General features: G+C 42.9%; 1 protein-coding gene and 1 long non-coding RNA gene across 8 annotated transcripts in view; one reads left to right on the forward strand and one right to left on the reverse strand.

Moving 5' to 3' along the window:
- Positions 1-20347, forward strand: part of THSD7B (thrombospondin type 1 domain containing 7B) — a 567277-nt gene that overhangs the window by 127611 nt on the left and 419319 nt on the right. The gene's annotated exons all lie outside the window — the stretch shown is intronic.
- Positions 13318-16888, reverse strand: LOC130284904 (uncharacterized). Its single transcript, XR_008847185.1, has 3 exons — positions 16702-16888; positions 16291-16335; positions 13318-13523 (listed from the first exon to the last, which is right to left on the reverse strand). It is a non-coding gene; the product is annotated as an uncharacterized LOC130284904 (long non-coding RNA).

The following is a 20347-nucleotide window of genomic DNA, read 5'->3' on the forward strand; positions in this document are numbered from 1 at the left end:
AATGAGAGGCTTTAAGATCAACATTTCCCACGCCAACATTAAACTGAAGTTCATCAGGGTAAAATGCACCAAAACTAATAAAAGTTTGACTGTTTGTATACATTTAAGTAGAAATCTATACCGCAAATAGGCATCGACAGGACTTTTTGGGTGTTGTGGCATTAACGAACGATCAGAAGGTGTTGGCCTCTATCTTTAGCTTGTGGTGTAACTTATTGTGTGACAGGAGCAGCACAAAATTGAAAATGAAGGGGAAATTTCTTATTCAAAAACATGTGTGCACCAACAATTATTACTTTTTTCCAACTGGCGCTGAGTACTTAGCAATGTGATAGCCTGGGGGAGTACGGTATATGGAAGTGTAGCTGTGCGGTTACTAAGGGTGCTTGCTTAACCCTTTCTATTCGTGATGCCAGGGTGAGGGCTATTCTCTGTAATGCTTGTCCTACCGCCACCCGTCCCAAGAGCCAAAGGGAGATAGGACATAATTGATTTTCCACAACCGGAGATTTGCAGAAACTTGTCGGAACTTTTACTGAAGATTTTAGGCAATAATGAACAGGAACAGTCCATGCAACAGGGTCTATTAGAGCTTGACAAGTGGTTGGGACCTCGTGAGTCTATTGAGCTTAGGAAGACAATTGTTGCGGTGATCCACTGGATTTAGGGGATTCGATTCGGTCCAGTAATCACACTAGCTCTAGCGGGGATTCAGATGTTAACTCACGATTTAGTTTAGGCTGAGGCCGGCAGGTTTTAGGTCTAGCTTGTCTTTGAAAGTTGCGCAGGTCTGTCCTGCTAGTCCAGCATCCACGAGAGCAGCAACCCAAGAGATAATGCTGCTTGCTTTGCAGCTCAGGAGCAAGAGAGAGATCAATGGCTGCAGATCCCTTATATGGGCAGGGGCTTACTTAAGCTTACTGGTCCATACAACTGTTAATCTCCTGTACAGAGAGTTATGGGTAACATGTGACCCAAGGACCTCCAAAAGTCCTCCAACATACCATTGAGGAATTAACATAGTCACATGACCGAAGGTCCTACGACGCTAACAAGGTAAATACTCTAATATACCTTATATTAAATATACGCATTATTGAATATATACATATTAACATCATAGCATTAGAAAATGAGGAGGCAACTAGGGGCTGTCCCATCTGGGGGCACTACCTGAACACAGTAACACTGACTTTGGGGACCACCATACAAGGTACGGTATGCAATACGTTACCGGGACACCACAGCAAATTTCCCCAAATGTATTGTCATATACAAAATAACATTTTTGAGATGACCACAAAAAAATCCTCTTTTACATGTTGGTCTTCTTAAGGATGAAAACCAAAATTTAGAAGGTATATAAAGGATATAAGGGAATTGTACATCTATCACAGAAAATTCTTTCCCATAAATTACATTACTTTCTGCTCCACTGACAGATCCCTCTTCGGAATGTGTATTGTAGTCACATGGCTGACACTGATGGTCATCGCCGAAAATTCAACTGCTGTCCCATAAGCCAAGATCTCACAAATGATAAACAGTATACAGTGGGGCAAAAAAGTATTTAGTCAGCCACCAATTGTGCAAGTTCATCTACCTAACCTCTTAAGGACTCATGATGTACCAGTACGTCATGAGTCCTTTCACTCTCTATAACGCGGGGCCACGGCGTGGCCCTGCATCATAGCGGGTCGGGCCTGGCCACTAACAACGGCCGGGACTCGTGGCTAATAGAGCGCGGCAGTGATCGTGGTGCCGCGTGCTATTAACCCTTTAGACGCGGCGTTCAAAGTTGAACGCCACGTCTAAAGTGAAAGTGAAAGCATGCCGGTTAGCTCAAGGAGCTGTTCGGGATAGCCGCGGCGAAATCACAGCATCCCGAATAGCTTACAAGACAGCTGGAGGGTCCCTACCTGCCTCCTCGCTGTCCGATCGTCGAATGACTGCTCAGTGCCTGAGATCCAGGCATGAGCAGTCAAGCGGCAGAATCATCGATCACTGGTTTCCTATGAGAAACCAATGATCAATGTAAGAGATCAGTGTGTGCAGTGTTATAGGTCCCTATGGGAGCTATAACACTGCAAAAAAAAAGTTTAAAAAAAGTTTTAAAAAAAATGAATAAGGATCATTTAACCCCTCCCCTATTAAAAGTTTGAATCACCCCCCTTTTCCCATAAAAAAAAAAAAAAAAAAAAAACACTGTGTAAATGAGGTGGGGTGAGAAAATGGGGTGAGATCTTATGTGGATCCCCAGATGGAGGGAGATTATCAGTGGTCTTGTATGTCTTCCATTTTCTAATAATTGCTCCCACAGTTGATTTCTTCACACCAAGCTGCTTGCCTATTGCAGATTCAGTCTTCCTAGGCTGGTGCAGGTCTGCAATTTTGTTTCTGGTGTGCTCGACCGCTCTTTGGTCTTGGCCATAGTGGAGTTTGGAGTGTTACTGTTTGAGGTTGTGGACAGGTGTCTTTTATACTGATAACAAGTTCAAACAGGAGCCATTAATACAGGTAACAATTGGAGGACAGAGGAGACTCTTAAAGAAGAAGTTACCGGTCTGTGAAAGCCAGAAATCTTGCTTGTTTGTAGGTGACCAAATACTTATTTTCCACCATAATTTGCAAATAAATTCTTTAACAATCAGACAATGTGATTTTATGGATTTTTTTTCTCCTCTTTATGTCTCTCATAGTTGAGGTATACCTATGATGAAAATTACAGATCTCTCTCATCTTTTCATCTTTTAAGTCGGAGAACTTTCCCAATTGGTGGCAGACTAAATACTTTTTTGGTCCCACTGTACACCATGCTAAGTGTTACTAGACTCCATTAATATTAAGGGCACATATACACTTGAGGTAGCCAATAGTAGTTGGTCTCTGGAGATTCTCGAGAAACATTGGCTTACCCCAAGTATATATATATATATATATATATATATATATATATACTCTATTTCCAATGGGTAATGGATTCCTGTAAAGGACTATAATGTCACAGGAGCACATGAAAACCAACAATGGGCTAAAATATCTGTCCAAGATTTATGAAAAGAAAAAGGGTGGCAAACAGGAACCACCAGACTCTTCTTGGTGAGAAGGTTGCACTGGCATGAAGCAACATCCAATGGTCTTGTCCGCCATCTTTATTTCTTCTATGGTACCATCTCATGGTTATGAATGCTCAAGTTTGATATCAGACACTAATCATGCATGTAATTGTCTGTCCGCCCAGAACCGCAGGTGATTTTTATCCCACCACTAATGAAGAAGCCCCAGATATGATAGAAAAAGAGAAGGGCAATAGGAGTAGTTAATAATGGACCTACGGGCAGGTAGAGGACCATTGGATAGACCACGAGAATCATAGCTTTCTTCAGCACCCTAGCGGCTATTACTGTTTTGTGCTTTAGCAATTTCCTCAACTTGTTTGGAACCCCCCAAAAAGTTTGCCATTGATAAAAGATGGATACTAAGAACCTTCTGATCTTATTTAGATGCTATTGGATGGATTTGTAGATAATTGCAGATAGAATTGTCACGATGCCGGCTGGCAGGAGGTGGATCCTCTGTGCCAGAGAGGGATTGGCGTGGACCGTGCTAGTGGACCGGTTCTAAGTCACTACTGGTTTTCACCAGAGCCCGCCGCAAAGCGGGATGGTCTTGCTGCGGCGGTAGTGACCAGGTCGTATCCACTAGCAACGGCTCAACCTCTCTGACTGCTGAAGATAGGCGCGGTACAAGGGAGTAGACAGAAGCAAGGTCGGACGTAGCAGAAGGTCGGGGCAGGCAGCAAGGATCGTAGTCAGGGGCAACGGCAGGAGGTCTGGAACACAGGCTAGGAACACACAAGGGAATGCTTTCACTAGGCACAAGGGCAACAAGATCCGGCGAGGGAGTGCAGGGGAAGTGATGTATATACATGGAGTGCACAGGTGAACACACTAATTAGAACCACTGCGCCAATCAGCGGCGCAGTGGCCCTTTAAATCGCAGAGACCCGGCGCGCGCGCGCCCTAGGGAGCGGGGCCGCGCGCGCCGGGACAGGACCGACGGAGAGCGAGTCAGGTACGGGAGCCGGGGTGCGCATCGCGAGCGGGCGCCACCCGCATCGCGAATCGCATCCCGGCTGGAGGCGGTACCGCAGCGCACCCGGTCAGTGGATCTGACCGGGGCGCTGTAGTAGCGAGGATGAGGCGAGCGCTCCGGGGAGGAACGGGGACCCGGAGCGCTCGGCGTAACAAGAATTGACCACACAATTCCCTATGCTATGCGTTATGGTCTGTTTACATGTGCGGCACATACTCCCTAGAAAATTAATTTTTGACCACATAATCGGAAACAGGGACACAAAAGCTTTAAGAGTTTGAAGAAAGTTCTATCCCCTGATATTGGGTTGGAATAGAATAATTCAGCCCATACTTTATCATCCTGGGTAGGATGTATGGGGAATATTAAGGTACAAAGCCTCCGTTAAATGTGTCAGGATACAGTCTGCCTTCCAAAAAATGTTCTCAGCGGCGCGCGGCTCCTGATTTTGGATGCTGCAGCTCATTTGTCAATGTCCCAGCAATTTTATAGGCGGCCAAATTTCTCTATTAGAACGTACGGCTACAATTCATTCATGCCTTCATGCTCAGCTCCACGCTGGCAAAGTGTTGGGACCCAGAACGGGTCTTAATTAAGATGAGACAGACAATTCATCATGGTGGAGTGTCCTGTCCTGCGCCATTAGGCATCAGCACGTGCGACCGCCCATGTATGTTCTATGTAATATTCGGAGTCTTAAAGACTGAGAAATATTATAGGTTGTGATATTTAATGACCATGTCATCATAGGGTACATAGCACTGCATGTTGATTTTCTGATCCTTTTTCCATGGGCATAAGTGATATATTTTCACTATTTTGCTCCCTTCTCCCCTGTCCTCTCCTCAGTCCCACAAGTCTGCTGCCTTGGGGTCACTTTTAATTATGCTCTGTATTTAAAACCACACATTCAAACCCTTACCACCTCCTGCCACCTTCCCCTCAAAAAATTTCTCGAATCCGCTCATTTCTCAACTTTGATTCCACTAAACTACTGGTACATACCCTCAACATCTCCTGCTTGGGCTACTGCAACATCCCCCTCTGTTGTCTTCCACCAAACACTCTTGCCCCCCTTTAATCCATCCCCAAATCTGATGCCCAATTAATCAACCTTCTCCCCTTCTCCTTTCACTGGTTATCCATTGCCCAACAAATTTAGTTTTTCAAAGGAACCAAACATCAGATTTTACCATATATAACGCGTTATATATGGTAACATTTTCTTCCTCACCATCAATGAGGACATTTCTGCCCACAGGGATGGTGAGGATATGAAGTTAGTAAGTCTCATCTGCCGGCCCCGTAAGTAGTCCCCTGGGTGGGAAGCTATACATATTAGTCCCGTCGGCTATGCTGTAATCACGCCCCCTCGCTGTGATTGACAGCCGGCGTCTCCACTCTGCTCCCTAAGCAGACGGAGTAGAGCTTTGATGCAGATTGGCAATCAGGCAGAGAGGGCGTGATTACAGTGCAGCTGACAGGACTAGGTAAGTATAGCTCCCCGTCCAGGGGAGTACTTACGGGGCCACCAGGGGAGACTTTCATATCTTCCCCAGGGATGGTGATTGACTTTGGATCAGCAGTTAAAATCACACACCAAAGGCTTAGATCAGTGTTTCCTAACCAGTGGGCCTTCAGCTGTTGCAAAACTTCAACTCCTAGCATGCCCGAAGAGCCAAATGCTGTACGGGCATGCAGGGAGTTGTTGTTTTGCAACAGCTGGAGGCACACTGGTTGGGAAACACTGGCTTAGATCCACTAGTTCCGCAGCGCCTCGCTCCACACTTGATCTGATGGCTGCACCTAATGTGAAGTGGCAGGGATAATCACAGGCTGCGTGCGCTCAGTCATCTCGTCCTCGGCCAACCTAATGTTCAGCTCAGACTCCCTGACTAAATTGGAGATACGACTTGTGTTTTGTCTCGCTTTTGTTCTCTGCTCTTAAATATCAAAGTAATTTCCTGTAATCAATACCGCCAGCCGAAGAGTCAAGTCAATTATCTTGTGTCTTTACTGTTTGCTGGTTCTTACTCTCTATTCTAAGAATCAAAAGCTGGATGAACATATGTAACCCACCTGCAGATATAGCAGAGCTGATCCTGTCATGTAAAGGTATATTAACACTCTGCGACCATCCTATTCATCTGACTGGAACCTTCTTTTAGTCACGGAAATGTCTGTTAATCTGCAGAATTTGCATCATGATAGCTCTGGGTAGATTTTACCTGCAGCCCTACAAAAGGCTACAGATAAGACATTATAGAACATCAGGGACATCAATATCAGCTATGCTTCATCTGTTCATACATCAGCATGGGAGGATATGTAACCCCCTGGGATTATTGTTGGTACATAAAATGTCCTGTAGATGGTGGACTGCACAAGCAAATGAACTGAGCAGTGACAAAATCTGGGAAAGGAGGAGTTTTGTGGACATGTGCTTGTAGCCATCTTGGAATTTTCAGTTCCAACAGAGCAAGCAGAAAGAGAGAAGACACAGAGAGACAGCCTGAGAGGGATGCTGGCTGAAAGAGTGCCTGTAGCAGATGAGAGGAATCTGGTAGCAGATTACACAAGATCCAGGGCTGGTAGCTGAAAAGCCTCTAAGAGCATTAAAGAGAAGTTGAAGCTGATTTGCAGCCTGTTTAAGGATAAGCCTGAAACCCTTCTTCCCTGCCCAACACCAGGGCTCTCTGAACTCACATACCAATAAGGTACCTTGAGATCCGTTTGTGGACATTTAGAGAGTTTCAGCCTACTCCAAGTAACACTGTGGAGCAAGATTTTGTTTGAGCCCCATCTATCTAATGTGCACCTACTTAAAGGAACCCCATGGCGGCTAGGGTGAAAACTAGGGTGGGCTGCAGGTGTGTTTGTGGGTGGCTGAGACCTATATACACATTGCAGTTGTCTGATTTTGTGCTACACTATACCTTATTGTTTGTTATGTTATGCATGGTTGTTCTTTTATGCAATACATAGCTAGTTTTAGGTTAGCTTTGTGTCAGTCTTACTGTTTTCCCAAAAATGTTCCCAACTGAACCCCACATCCAGGCACATGCACACATAGGGGTAAAAGGGGGCTTGAGACCCTGCCCTTTTCCTCACATGCCCCTAAAGTGCCCTCACAAAAGGAGCTACAGACTCAGGGTGACAGGTGCAGTAAAAAGGATCCGTTGCTGGGGAGTTGTATGGAGTTTAATGGAGGGTGCTGTGCCCTCCCTGCAGGAAGGGGGCACCACTCACCCTGTCATTATCAGCTATTTCTCTGCTCCTCTCCACACGGAGGAGACAGGAGCAGAGGAGGCAGAGGGAAGCCCCACCCACAGCATGTCCCGGCCACAGCATGTCCCGGCCAGAAACTTTAGTCTATGCAGAGGGGTTGGTTACTGTAAGTAACTGTAAATATATGTGAGTGATTGTATGTCAGTGTGTGTGTGTGTGTGTGTATGTATATATGTGTGTGTGTGTATCTCTATGTATGTGCCTGTGCAGAGAGGGATGGCTGGGGCCTTAGTGTAAGTGACTGTGAATATATGTAGTGATTGTATGTCAGTGTGTCTGTATGATGTGTATATATGTGTGTGTATCTCTATGTATGTGCCTATATATGTGAGCAAGTGAGTCTATGTATATGTGTATATATATATATATATATATATATATATATATATATATATACTGTATATACACACACACACATAGATTCACTTGCTCACATATATACACACACATACATAGATTCACACATATATATATATATATATATATATATATATATATATATATAATGTGAGCAAGTTAATCTATGTATGTGTGTATATATGTGAGCAAGTGAATCTATGTGTGTGTGTGTATATATATATATATATATATATATATATATATATATATATATATATATCTGTGAGTGAATGTATGTGTGAACCTGTAAGTATGATGTGCCTGTATGCTATATCTTTTAGTATATATTCCATGTTGTATCTATGTGTCAAAGTGTCTCTATGTATGTGTGTATATTTCTTATGTACTGTATGTGTGTATATTATGTATGTACTGTATGTGTCTTTATGTTATGTGCTTGTATGTATTGTATGAAGCACATTATTAGGGAATTAATAGAGGAATGTAAGCACAGTATATAGGGAATTTATGGAAGCACAGAATATATTTTATTTATATTGGAACATTATATTTTTATGTATTCTGGCACTGTGTATAGATCCTTAATGGTGGCACAGTATAGTTAAATAACAGTGCCACAGTATATAGTTAATTAATGGAAGCACAGTATATAGGGAATTAATAGATGGATTTGAATGGTGGCACAGTATATAGATCAGTAAGGTGGGTAAGGTATATAATTAAAGTGAAACTGACAGGCTGTTTACTCGCACTAAACCCAATACACTAGGTTACAGTGCAGGAGAACAGGAGGAAGATAATGTTATACTTACTAAATGCGGACCAGCCGTTTTCTAAGTATTGCCCCACATTGCTAGTATGCAAATTCAGTCTGGTGCACAATGGAGGCGGAGCTTCCCTGCCTCCATCCTGTATGCTGTGCTATGCCCGGCCGTCTTTGTATATTTATAATTCTTTTTTCTCCAACTCTTGTATATTGTAGCATGTAAGCATATATTAGTGTGGTGTCCATATCTTCAGTGTAAGAACAAGAGCTGTGTGGAGATTCCTGCATAAGGTCAGTGCTGGGTGATGGGTGCTGGGTGATTGGGGATGGGTGCTGGGCGATGGGTGATTGGGGATGGGTGCTGGGTGATTGGTGATGGGTGATTGGGGATGGGTGCTGGGTGATTGGTGATGGGTGCTGGGTGATTGGGGATGGGTGCTGGGTGATTGGGGATGGGAGCTGGGTGATTGGGGATGGGTGCTGGGTGAGGCCGGGTACAGTGCACGTTCTGTCAGATAGAGGTCAGACTGGGGCATATAGGGGGAGATTTATTAAAACCTTTCCAGAGGAAAAGCCCTCTGCAAAATGAAAGAAACGATCTGATTGGTTGCTATGGGTGACTGCACCGAACTTTCTGCACAGGTTTTGATAAATCTCCTCTATAATACAGTAAATTATAGGGCAGCTGTCACATGTTTTCTGTAAATAAGACTGACAGCACAGCCAAAGTGTATATACACATGGCGGACCTCAAAGAAACTGTTCTTGACTTTATTTTACAAAAACACTAACTTTTATGGGGGCTAGGAATGTTGAGGAGGCCTGGCGGGAGTCCACTGTATCCCTGGGCCGCACCACATCTGCCCATTAAGTCTGGCAGACGTTTTTTAAATTATGAGAAGTGCCCTCTTTTTTTACTTGAGCCCCTGCCCTCCAAAATGTCTGTGCAAGTCCCTGCCCACATCCTTACCCTGAATGATTTAGTGGATGGAAAAACTGCCACAGATATGTACCCTATGCTGCCAGGTAGCGCTGAGAGGTAAGGGACCACAGTGTCAATGTGGATAGGCTGACTAAATACTATGTATATATATATATATATATATATATATATATATATATATATATGAAAATGAAAAACCCTCTTGTACTTACCTCCCCTGATCCCCTTTTACTGCTGTTTTGGTGGTTGTGGTCCCATTGCTCAGGACTTCCTGGTCTTGGTCTTGACACCAGGAAGTGATTGACTGAGTAGTCCCTTGTGTCAAGGCTGAAACTAGTGCCGAGCAGCAGGGACCCGGCGATGGAGGGAAGGCAAAGCATTCCTTAACCTTACCGAGCTGTGAACTTGGCTAATTGAAAGAACACATGGTTCTAACAAGAAAGCTGCCATTTGTAACAGTATAAAGGATTATAAAATTGTTTCAAGATAGAAATGCTACACGGAATGTGGCAGAATTTTGTATTTGTTCCCAGTCAGCTGTGTGTAAAATGTGGTGCAAGTATAAAGAAAATGAGAAAGTTAAAAAAGGAAAACATACTGGTAGACCAAGGAAGATGTCAAGCAGGTAGAAGTGGAGAGAATTGGAAAATGTGCACCAAAACAAATTAAAAAACAGTCAATGTTTGTGACAGAACTGAAGGAAATTGGATTGACATATAAAAAGACCTAAGGAATAAGGGTATTAGCAGCTTAAAGGTACGTTCACATGAACAGATCCCAGATCCGCCGCTGAAGGACAGCTGTATGCTGCCTTTATAGGTGCCTGCTCGGAGCGGCAATGCACCGCTACAAACAAACACACTGAAACAATGTGCGAGTATACTGCACAAGCGCATGGCAACTCGCACATCGCAGTGTGTCAGGGGAAGCTTTTACCCCCACCGGTTACAATGGACCATACATTGTTCCCTTCCACCTTTTAGAGGTCTTTGCATCACATCAATACTTGGTGGTGTAGGTGGCACATGGTGTTTTTTTTGCGCACCTTTCCTTTTCTTAGATGTAAAAAAAAAATTGGGGTCCATATATTTTATCCTAAGAAAAGTTAAGTTTTAGCTAATGCATATCCTCAATACTAACTTGTGGTCTGATGCAGAGGAATTTCTGTAACTGGGGAGCAGCACCTTAAATATGTTTTGCACTATCCATATTTGTGAAGTGTTTGTGTGCCACCATGGTCAATCTACTCTGAGGCATCTGGCATTGGTGGGTGGAAATCCTGGCTGATCCATGCCTGACTCATCTTTACAAAGGTCAGTCTCTCCACATTTTTCGTGAACAGACGAGTTCTCCATGGGGTGACTATGGCCTCCGCCGCACTAAACTCCCTCTCTGATGGTTCACTACTGGTCGTGCAGGACAGCTTTTCCAGGGCAAACTCTGCTAGTTGCAGCCACAAATCAAGTTTGGCTGCCCAGAAATCCAGTGGATCTTCAAGGTGTGTTGCATAGTGAAGTCAAGGTATGCCACCACCTGCTGGTTCAGGTCCTGCTCCAGATCTAGCTGCTGCTGATGAGTTGCTTCACTATGCGGGTGAAGAAAGCTACTCATCAGCGACTGTAGACTCAGGCTGCAGCTGATGAGCTGGTACTGCTCTTGCCACCCCTTCCCAGCAGCCATGGCAGTGGAAGGTGAGTGCAGAGGGCCCCCCGAGTTAGACCTACGAGAGGATGGACATGGTGCAGATAGGCACTGACTACTTAGGATCTCTCTGTAGTAGATCAGTTTGTCCTCCCTCTCAGTGGGTGTAAAAAAGGCCCCCATTTTGTGCCGGTAGGGAGGGTCCAATAAGGTGGAGTGCCAGAAGTCATCCCGCTGCCGAATGGTGACAATTCAGCGGTCACTACGCAAGCAACTGAGCATGCATCGTGCCATTTGCAAAGAAATGATGGCTTGGGACTCTCTACCACAAGCCATCAGTTCTCTGAAAGGTTCAGAGTCCACCACTTGAAAAGGGAGGGACTGCAGCACCAGCAACTTGGGCAGGAGCACATTCAGCTTCTGTGCCGTTGGATGAATGGGTGCATACTGATGTCTCTTGGCCATGGCTTCGCCAATGGATTGCTGGCGGAATGACTCGAAGTAGGAGCAGCAGGAGCATCTGGAGTGACAGAAGTAGGGTATGACACACAGCTCCCTTCGGCTGAGGTGGTGGAGCCTTGGCTGGCTGAAACAGGGAGTGACGCGGCTCTGGGTGATGCAGCAGGCTGGACCACCACATCGGAGTCACAGTTCTCCCAGGCCGCTTTTTGGTGATGCTGCATATGTTGACGCAGGGCCGTGGTTTCAACATTGGGACCCTGGCCACGCTTCACTTTCTGCCGACACATCTTTCATGTGGCCATGTTAACCTCCTCCAGATGCTTGATGAAAAACTGCCACACTGCCGAGTAGCTGATTTTCCTACCAACAGTCCACACTGATTGACTGCTATTGCTGCCGACTCCAGGAACCCCTGTTCCACTACCTCCCGGGAATGTAGGCTGCCGCGAAGCAGGTGGTCTCCCCCGGGCACATTTAGCAACAGACTTTCCACTTCTGCCACCATGATGACTGCCAACCATGCTACCACCTTGCTGGCTCAGCTGCAGCCTCACGAGCAACCTGAAACCCTCTTCTCCTGATGATGATGAAGCCCCTTCCGCACCTGGCTCCAAAGTGCGATCAGCTTTATCATCATTGAGTTGTATCTGCACATCACTGATGTCCTCCTCAGGTTCCTCAACAGTGTCTGCTTCAGAAGCCTGAACGCTCGCAACACCACCTCCCACGCCACTCTCCTCATCACTACTTGCCCGCCTAGCAGAGAAAGCAGCGGATGTCTCCTCCACTTCTTGGCTGGGCAGTAGCTGCTCACTGTCCTCTAGTAGATCATCTTCACTGAATAGTTGAGCTGAACCCACAGCACAAGATACTTCTGTGGGGGAGGGAACAGCATAGGACAGAGGCAATGAGAGGACAGGGACTGCTCCCGGGCCATGCCAACTGTGCCAACTCCTGCTGCCACTCGCCCCTAGTCTGCTGCAACCTCTGCCTGATGAAATTAGGCCACTGCCACTCCTCTGTGCATGTCCTAACACTTCTCTGCCTGACATACTTATTATGTATATGAGGAGAGTACAATACGCTCCACTATGCTTAAAACAGTATTTGTCTACAACACGAGCAGATGTGTACTTTTTGCTGGCCTTTTACAGTATCTAGGCCCTTAAGACTTTAACTGGAACAAAATGGTACACCACTTAGATGTACATATGTGGTATGCACTTGTGAAGGGTGTACAATGTGCTCCAGTACGCTTCAAACAGTATTTGTCTTCAACACCAGCAGGTGTCTTTTTTTCACTGACCTTTCACAGTATCTAGGCCCTTGAGACTTTAACAGGAACAAAATGATTTCCCACTTAGATGTACGTATGTGGTAGGCACTTATGAGGGGAGTAAAATGCGCTCCAGTATGCTTAAACAGTATTTGTCTACAACACCAGCAGGTATGTACTTTTGGCTGGCCTTTCACAGTATCTAGGCCCTTAAGACTTTAACAGGAACAAAATGTCCGTAATTTACCAACGATTTCAAGTGGCCAAATCATAATTTTTTTTCCAACCAATTATGTCATCTTGGACTGTCTTAAGTTGTAAACATATCTTCACATATAAATATTTTGAAATCTTTTTATAGTTTTCTTACCGTCTGCGAGACTCAAAAACACACAGTGCTGGTACCGTCTGGGTGACTTAGAAGCAGCGGGAAATATAATACACAAGAATAATGAAAAAAAATGCTGGTCTCTTGGTCTTCAGATTGTTTATTTCCATCCTGCGGAGAGCGGTTGCTATAGTGAGAACCTCCTAGTGGATGTGGAATCCTGAACAGAAAACTCGAAAGAATAATTCTCCAAATTAGAACTTCACAAAAACTTTTTTCCCTCGGAGCGGTAAGCCTGTCTCCCAGGGCGATTAGCGGTTTCATTCCTTTCTCAGCAGTTGGGTAATGATTACGGCTCCAGATGCTGCCGGAGTGATAAAGAGATTGATTAATTTCACTTGAAAGGGCATATGTTCAAAGAGAATCCAATCGGAACACAGAGAAGAAGCGTTTGACATCTTGCAAGTCAGACTACCAGGACTTAGTGTCGAGCAAACAAGAGTTATGTATCTTGTCTGTTTAGCGCGTGGGGAATCAGATTTGTTATGCAGCCGTTTAATACAGGGATTGAGCTTTTGGCGGCGGAGAGAGGAAGCGTTGGGAATCGGGAGTACGCACAGTCAACCCAATATGTGTTTTTGAGATTAATGCACAGCACAGATAATCTGTTCAGCAGCTCGATACCGTATTTTGTATGCTGAACTTGAAATGTGTGCCCTTTACATACTGTATATATTCTAATATTAACCTGTTTGGATTCAGATTGGGCCTTTATTTTTTCAAAAATAATCTTTATCAGAAGGTCAAATGGGTGAACCACCATGCCTAGAATGAAGTTGAGCTATAAAACCTAGAAAAAAATGTTTTAAAGAACAATAACAATACCAATAAGATCAGTGTTTCCCAACCAGGGTGCCAGCTGTTGCAAAACTACAACGTCTTCTCCCCCCCCCCCACTCAACCTCTTCTTCTTCTCCTCCCCTCCAACATTTACTTCTTCTCCCCCCTCCTCAACCTTTTTTTACTACCCCTTCCCCTCCCCAACCTTTTTCTCTTCTCCCCCCAACTTCTTCTTCCCCCCCATCCCCAACCTCTTCCTCTTCTCCCTCTGCCAGTTCTCTTCTTCTCCCCCAACCTCTTCTTCTTCTCACCCATGCAAAACCTCTTCTGCTACCCCTTCCCCTCCCTAATCTTTTCTTCTTCTCCCCCTGCCCAACCTCTTCTTCTTCTCTACCCCTCCCCAACCTCTTCTTTTCCCCCTCTCCCAAACTCTTCTTCATGTCACCCCCCCCCCCTCCACAACCTCTTTTACTTCTTCCCCAAAGGCTTAAACCATGTGTACACTTTTGTACACAGATATGGGATCTAATGTATATGTGGACAGCCTGGCAAGCCACCAATGGTAGCTGCCTGGGAATGGCTCATACCAATGGCCATTCACGCACACACTTGACAAACGGCGTATGTTCCATTGTGCCAGACCATGTAGCTGCCATGAGGCCCTTGAAGAGAGAGGGCCTCGTCCTGGTTGATCCCATTCCTTTTTCCATTGGTAAGAAACTGTGCATAACTCCTTTCTCTAGGTAACTGCATTGTCACCATATTAATGGAGGGGGTAAAGATCAATGGGTCATGGGAGGAAAGGGTAAAAAATAACAGACCCTTATGTCCTGGTAGGAAAAATCAGATGCCATAATAGGAGGCCCATTTTAATATTTGCTATGGGACCCCCTTACTTCTATGCCACTTCTCTGCTGATCTAAACATACACGTGGGGGAGTTGAGAAAGATAGCTGTCAACTAAGTGAGCATTCAGCCAACAGTTATTTGGAGTGTTCGGCCCTTGGTTTGAGGGTCATGTTAGAAATATTTGGGTGACATTATGGAGTAGGGATTGCATAAAAGCCATTTTTGGAGCAACCAGTGTAATCTTTAGACCTTGATTATACCACTTTCTGGTACTTTTTACCAAAATTTTAGTGCAACTGTGGTGCATGGTGTCACATTTCAAACCCGTCCTCTCATACTCAACCGCATCATTTGCAAATAAGCCAAACACCAGTGAGTGAGACAAAAAATTGTTTTTCACTTTGCTAATGTTGGTAAATGCACACAGTCAGGTGATAACTTAGGGTGCATTCACATCACGATTTCACCATCCTACTTCTTCTCACAATTTTTAACTTTGAAATCGTACAAATCTACATGCCAAGTGGTATCCATGGACTTCCATTTATTAATGATATATAACAAATGCATCAGTTTTGATCCGCATCCGATTTTGCTCGATTTAAGATCAGAGATAAAATCGTGGTTGACCACGATTTTTCCTCCAGATTCAAAATCGAATTGAAATCGTGTCCAATTTCTTTATTATTGATGTCTATGTAAATCGCATGGAATCGTGTGACTGTGCGATTCTATCAGATTAAACGCATATGATTTTTTTGTAAGCATTCGCAGTAGACTTCAAAACACATACACTTCAAATATGTAATACTTTTTTGCCGTTGGCATACATATTCATTTTAAAAACAGGATCAGATTTATATTGAAAATCAAAATGGAATTATCATCTGTACGATTTTTGGATAAGATTTTAAAATCGTATGGCAAAGAAATTTTTACATACGATTGTATACGATTTTTTTGCAATACGATTTTGTCCGATTTTATGGTCTAATAATCGGATAGTTAAATCGTGATGTGAACCTAGCCTAAGCCCTTTCCAGGCCAAAGATATAACCTTCAAAAATAATGCATTATGGGAATTTCTATTTTTCTATTTAAATGGGTATTCCATTTTTATTTGTGCTACAAGGGTTGTAGTTCATAATATAGTGTCTGTACCTTTGTGTGATGGCAGGTCTTGCAATCCTTATGTGATCTTTGCCCCGATGTTTATTTTTAGCAGCATACAAAATTAGTGTTGTCTAGGGTTTTCAAAGGTTGCAGTGCGGCCCGAGACATTACATCACTAGTCAGGAGTTGAAAACCTGTCTGTGCTTCAATGGGTGGAGCGACCGCTGGGTGGTAAGGAGATCATTCCCCACAGGGCTGCAGGGATTTGTCTCAGGTGTGCTTCAATGGGTTGGGTGGCTGATGTGTGGGAGGGAGAAAAGTAAACTCACCCTTACAAATAAGGGATCCTGGGACTGGTAGTTGAAGGGAGGGAACTGAAAAAGGAAATAACCATTGTTACAAAAAGAGAACAGAAGCATTATGGTGGACTCACAACATTTAACCACAAGACAAGCAGGGATTCTTCCTAAGCATGTTCATTACTGTCTTGCAGGTAAGTACTAAAATCATTTTATGGTGGATAACTCCTTTTAAATTGGAGTGATCATCCCTGGGGTCATTTTTTAAATAATACTTTATAATTGGAATTATTCAATTTTTTATTTTCTTTTTATAATTTTTAGTTTCTCACTGACTCGGCCTTGTATAAATTATCATCCAACATGGCAGTCCACATGTTAACATCAGCACTAATGAATGAAGGTTAATGAAGCGTTATTTATCCTCTAATAGACTCTCACCATATTGAACCTGGGATGATAAAAATAGTCTCCATATTGCCTGGATTTGCTCTGTTCCCCCCTCCGCCCGCAGGGTCTCGGTCTCTGTACATGGCTTTTAATAGTGAAGTAATGAAATCGTTATCACATTTCCAATATCTCCGCTCATCTCTGCTCGAAGGACTCCTGCAGACTGAAATCTCTGGTGGACGCCTGATGAAGAAAGGCGAGGAGAATGATCAATCCCAACAATTAATTGTTATAGATGTTTACAGATCACATCAGGAATAGGTGATGAACACCGAGTTCTAGCAAATGATCGGATGGTTTCATATAAAACAAGACGTCTTACAGAACAAATAAAGGACAATTAAACAAATTTATTCAGGTTCATAATTATTTAATGTATATAGGAGCAGTATTATAGTAGTTATATTCTTGTATATAGGAGCAGTATTATAGTAGTTATATTCTTGTATATAGGAGCAGTATTATAGTAGTTATATTTTTGTATATAGGAGGCAGTATTATAGTAGTTATATTCTTGTATATAGGAGCAGTATTATAGTAGTTATATTCTTGTATATAGGAGGCAGTATTATAGTAGTTAAATTCTTGTATATAGGAGCAGTATTATAGTAGTTATATTCTTGTATATAGGAGCAGTATTATAGTAGTTATATTCTTGTATATAGGAGCAGTATTATAGTAGTTATATTCTTGTATATAGGAGCAGTATTATAGTAGTTATATTCTTGTATATAGGAGCAGTATTATAGTAGTTATATTCTTGTATATAGGAGGCAGTATTATAGTAGGTATATTCTTGTATAAAGGAGCAGTATTATAGTAGTTATATTCTTGTATATAGGAGCAGTATTATAGTAGTTATATTCTTGTATATAGGAGCAGTATTATAGTAGTTATATTCTTGTATATAGGAGGCAGTATTATAGTAGGTATATTCTTGTATAAAGGAGCAGTATTATAGTAGTTATGAATTCGGGTAGAAAAACAGACATGGTGCACATCTACAATCTTGTATAATGATCTAATTGCTTCTCAGCATAATATCAAAAACTAACAGGTTGTTAGTATACATTTTTGATCAAAAAGTACAAGCCCACTCGCCACATCAAGGCCACCTATTTAGAGTGGGTCCCTAATGTCCCTAGCATAAAATGGCGTAGCACTGGGCGGCGACCACCACCGCCACGACACCAGTGCCCACGGGGGGGGGGGGGGGGGGGGAAACGACCCACTGGCAGAGGGGCCCCAATGCCACTCAAACCAGTCTATGGGTCGCACCTCCCCGCAGACACGGCGCCACGGCAGCAACGGATGCCGCACAGCACCAAACCAGTGTGAACAAGGTGTAATAGCTCACTTACCATGCTCTCCTAGTCAGACTGGGAGGCTGCTAGGAAAGAAATGACCCATGTGTAGCTAACTACTACTTATATAGGGTTGGGCCGAGGGGGTGGGGAAGTTTATAGTTGTAATATTCTTGTATATAGGAGCAGTATTATAGTAGTTATATTCTTGTATATAGGAGGCAGTATTATAGTAGTTATATTCTTGTATATAGGAGACAGTATTATAGTAGTTATATTCTTGGACATAGGAGCAGTATTATAGTAGTTATATTCTTGTATATAGGAGCAGTATTATAGTAGTTATATTCCTGAACATAGGGGACAGTATTATAGTAGTTGTATTCTTGTATATAGGAGCAGTATTATAGTAGTTATATTCTTGTTTATAGGAGCAGTATTATAGTAGGTATATTCTTGTATATAGGAGGCAGTATTATAGTAGTTATATTCTTGTATATAGCTGGTAGTATTATAGTAGTTATATTCTTGTATATAGGAGGCAGTATTATAGTAGTTATATTCTTGGACATAGGAGCAGTATTATAGTAGTTATATTCTTGTATATAGGAGCAGTATTATAGTAGTTATATTCCTGAACATAGGGGACAGTATTATAGTAGTTATATTCTTGTACATAGGGGGCAGTATTATAGTAGTTATATTCTTGTATATAGGAGCAGTATTATAGTAGTTATATTCTTGTATATAGGAGGCAGTATTATAGTAGTTATATTCTTGTGTATAGGAGGCAGTATTATAGTAGTTATATTCTTGTACATAGGGGACAGTATTATAGTTGCTATATTTCTGTACATTGGGGAGGTATTATAGTAGTTATATTCTAGAAAAAAGGTGGCAGTATGATAGTAGTTACATTCTATACTTCACTTCCTTTTTTTCTTAGACAGTACTGAAAAGATTTTTATCTTTTGCACCCTCAGCTTTTGCTGCTGAATTTTTACTGTACTTTCATTTTCTTTGTAACTTTTTTCTTAATTCATGGGGTTTGAGGATTTCTGGCAATTCACCAGCAGCCACACATCACTTCAGAGACACAAAAAGTCATTTATTGCTATTCAGTCCTTCTATCTTTGAAGAAATCTTGAAATACAGTAATTTTTTTCTCTTCATAATATATAAACCCAGAGGAACGGGAGAACATGCTTGAGAATCTTTTCATGTGGGCCAAGCTTCAGCTTCTGAGCAGTATTCGGGATTTTGTTATTTTTCCACTGTTTAACTGATGATCACATCTCAGTTGGGAGTTACTGTACTCTGTGAGTGTAAAGGCAAACTAAACACATTCACAATGTAACCACCGACGTCTAAACTGTAAGCTCCTGGGACCAGTAAACCAAAAATACTTTGTATTGCTAAAGAGTGCCTCACGCCATGAATTAACATTTTAATAGTGCCTTTATAATATTCACATTTCATGCCTTAATGTGTTCCTGAATTTTTTATGTTTTACCTTTTCAAATGGTGATGGAGTATTATGCAAATAAAATTGAAGAGAAGATTTAACTTCTGAGCAATAGACCCTTAGGATGTCCCTACCATTGTAACTTAAGAAGGAGAGAGTAAGGGCAGGGCTGGCTTTGCCTGTAGGCAAAATAGACAGCCACCTAGAGCGCACTCTCAATAGGGGCGCCACTCTGCCCACAGCAATAAAGTTAGCCAATAGCCAGCAGCCAAGCACCCACCCATGCAGCAAAACCCCACCAAAACCCCTGATTGATAACATGAGAAGAAGTTTTGTTACAATGTATAAACCCAGGAGAAAGGTGATTACATGAGCAGGACGTTTGTTACAGTGTGTCACCCCAGTAGTAAGAAGATTACACGAGTAGGGGGTTGTTACAGTGTGTCTATCCGGTAGTAAGAGGATTACATGAGTAGGGGGTTTGTTACAGTGTGTCACCCCAGTAGTAAGGAGATTATATGAGGAGGAGGTTTGTTACAGTGTGTCACCCCAGTAGTAAGGAGATTACATGAGGAGGAGGTTGTTACCCCAGTAGTAAGGTAATTACATGAGGAGGAGGTTTGTTACAGTGTGTCACCCCTGTAGTAAGGAGATTACATAAGGAGGAGGTTTGTTACAGTGTGTCACCCCAGTATTAAGGAGATTAAATGAGGAGGAGGTTGTTACAGTGTGTCACCCCAGTAGTAAGAAGATTACATGAGGAGAAGGTTTGTTACAGTGTGTCAACCCAGTAGTAAGAAGATTACATGAGGAGGAGGTTGTTACCCCAGTAGTAAGGTAATTACATGAGGAGGAGGTTTGTTACAGT

This window comes from Hyla sarda, chromosome 8, assembly GCF_029499605.1.
Source record: "Hyla sarda isolate aHylSar1 chromosome 8, aHylSar1.hap1, whole genome shotgun sequence".
Taxonomy (NCBI): domain Eukaryota; kingdom Metazoa; phylum Chordata; class Amphibia; order Anura; family Hylidae; genus Hyla; species Hyla sarda.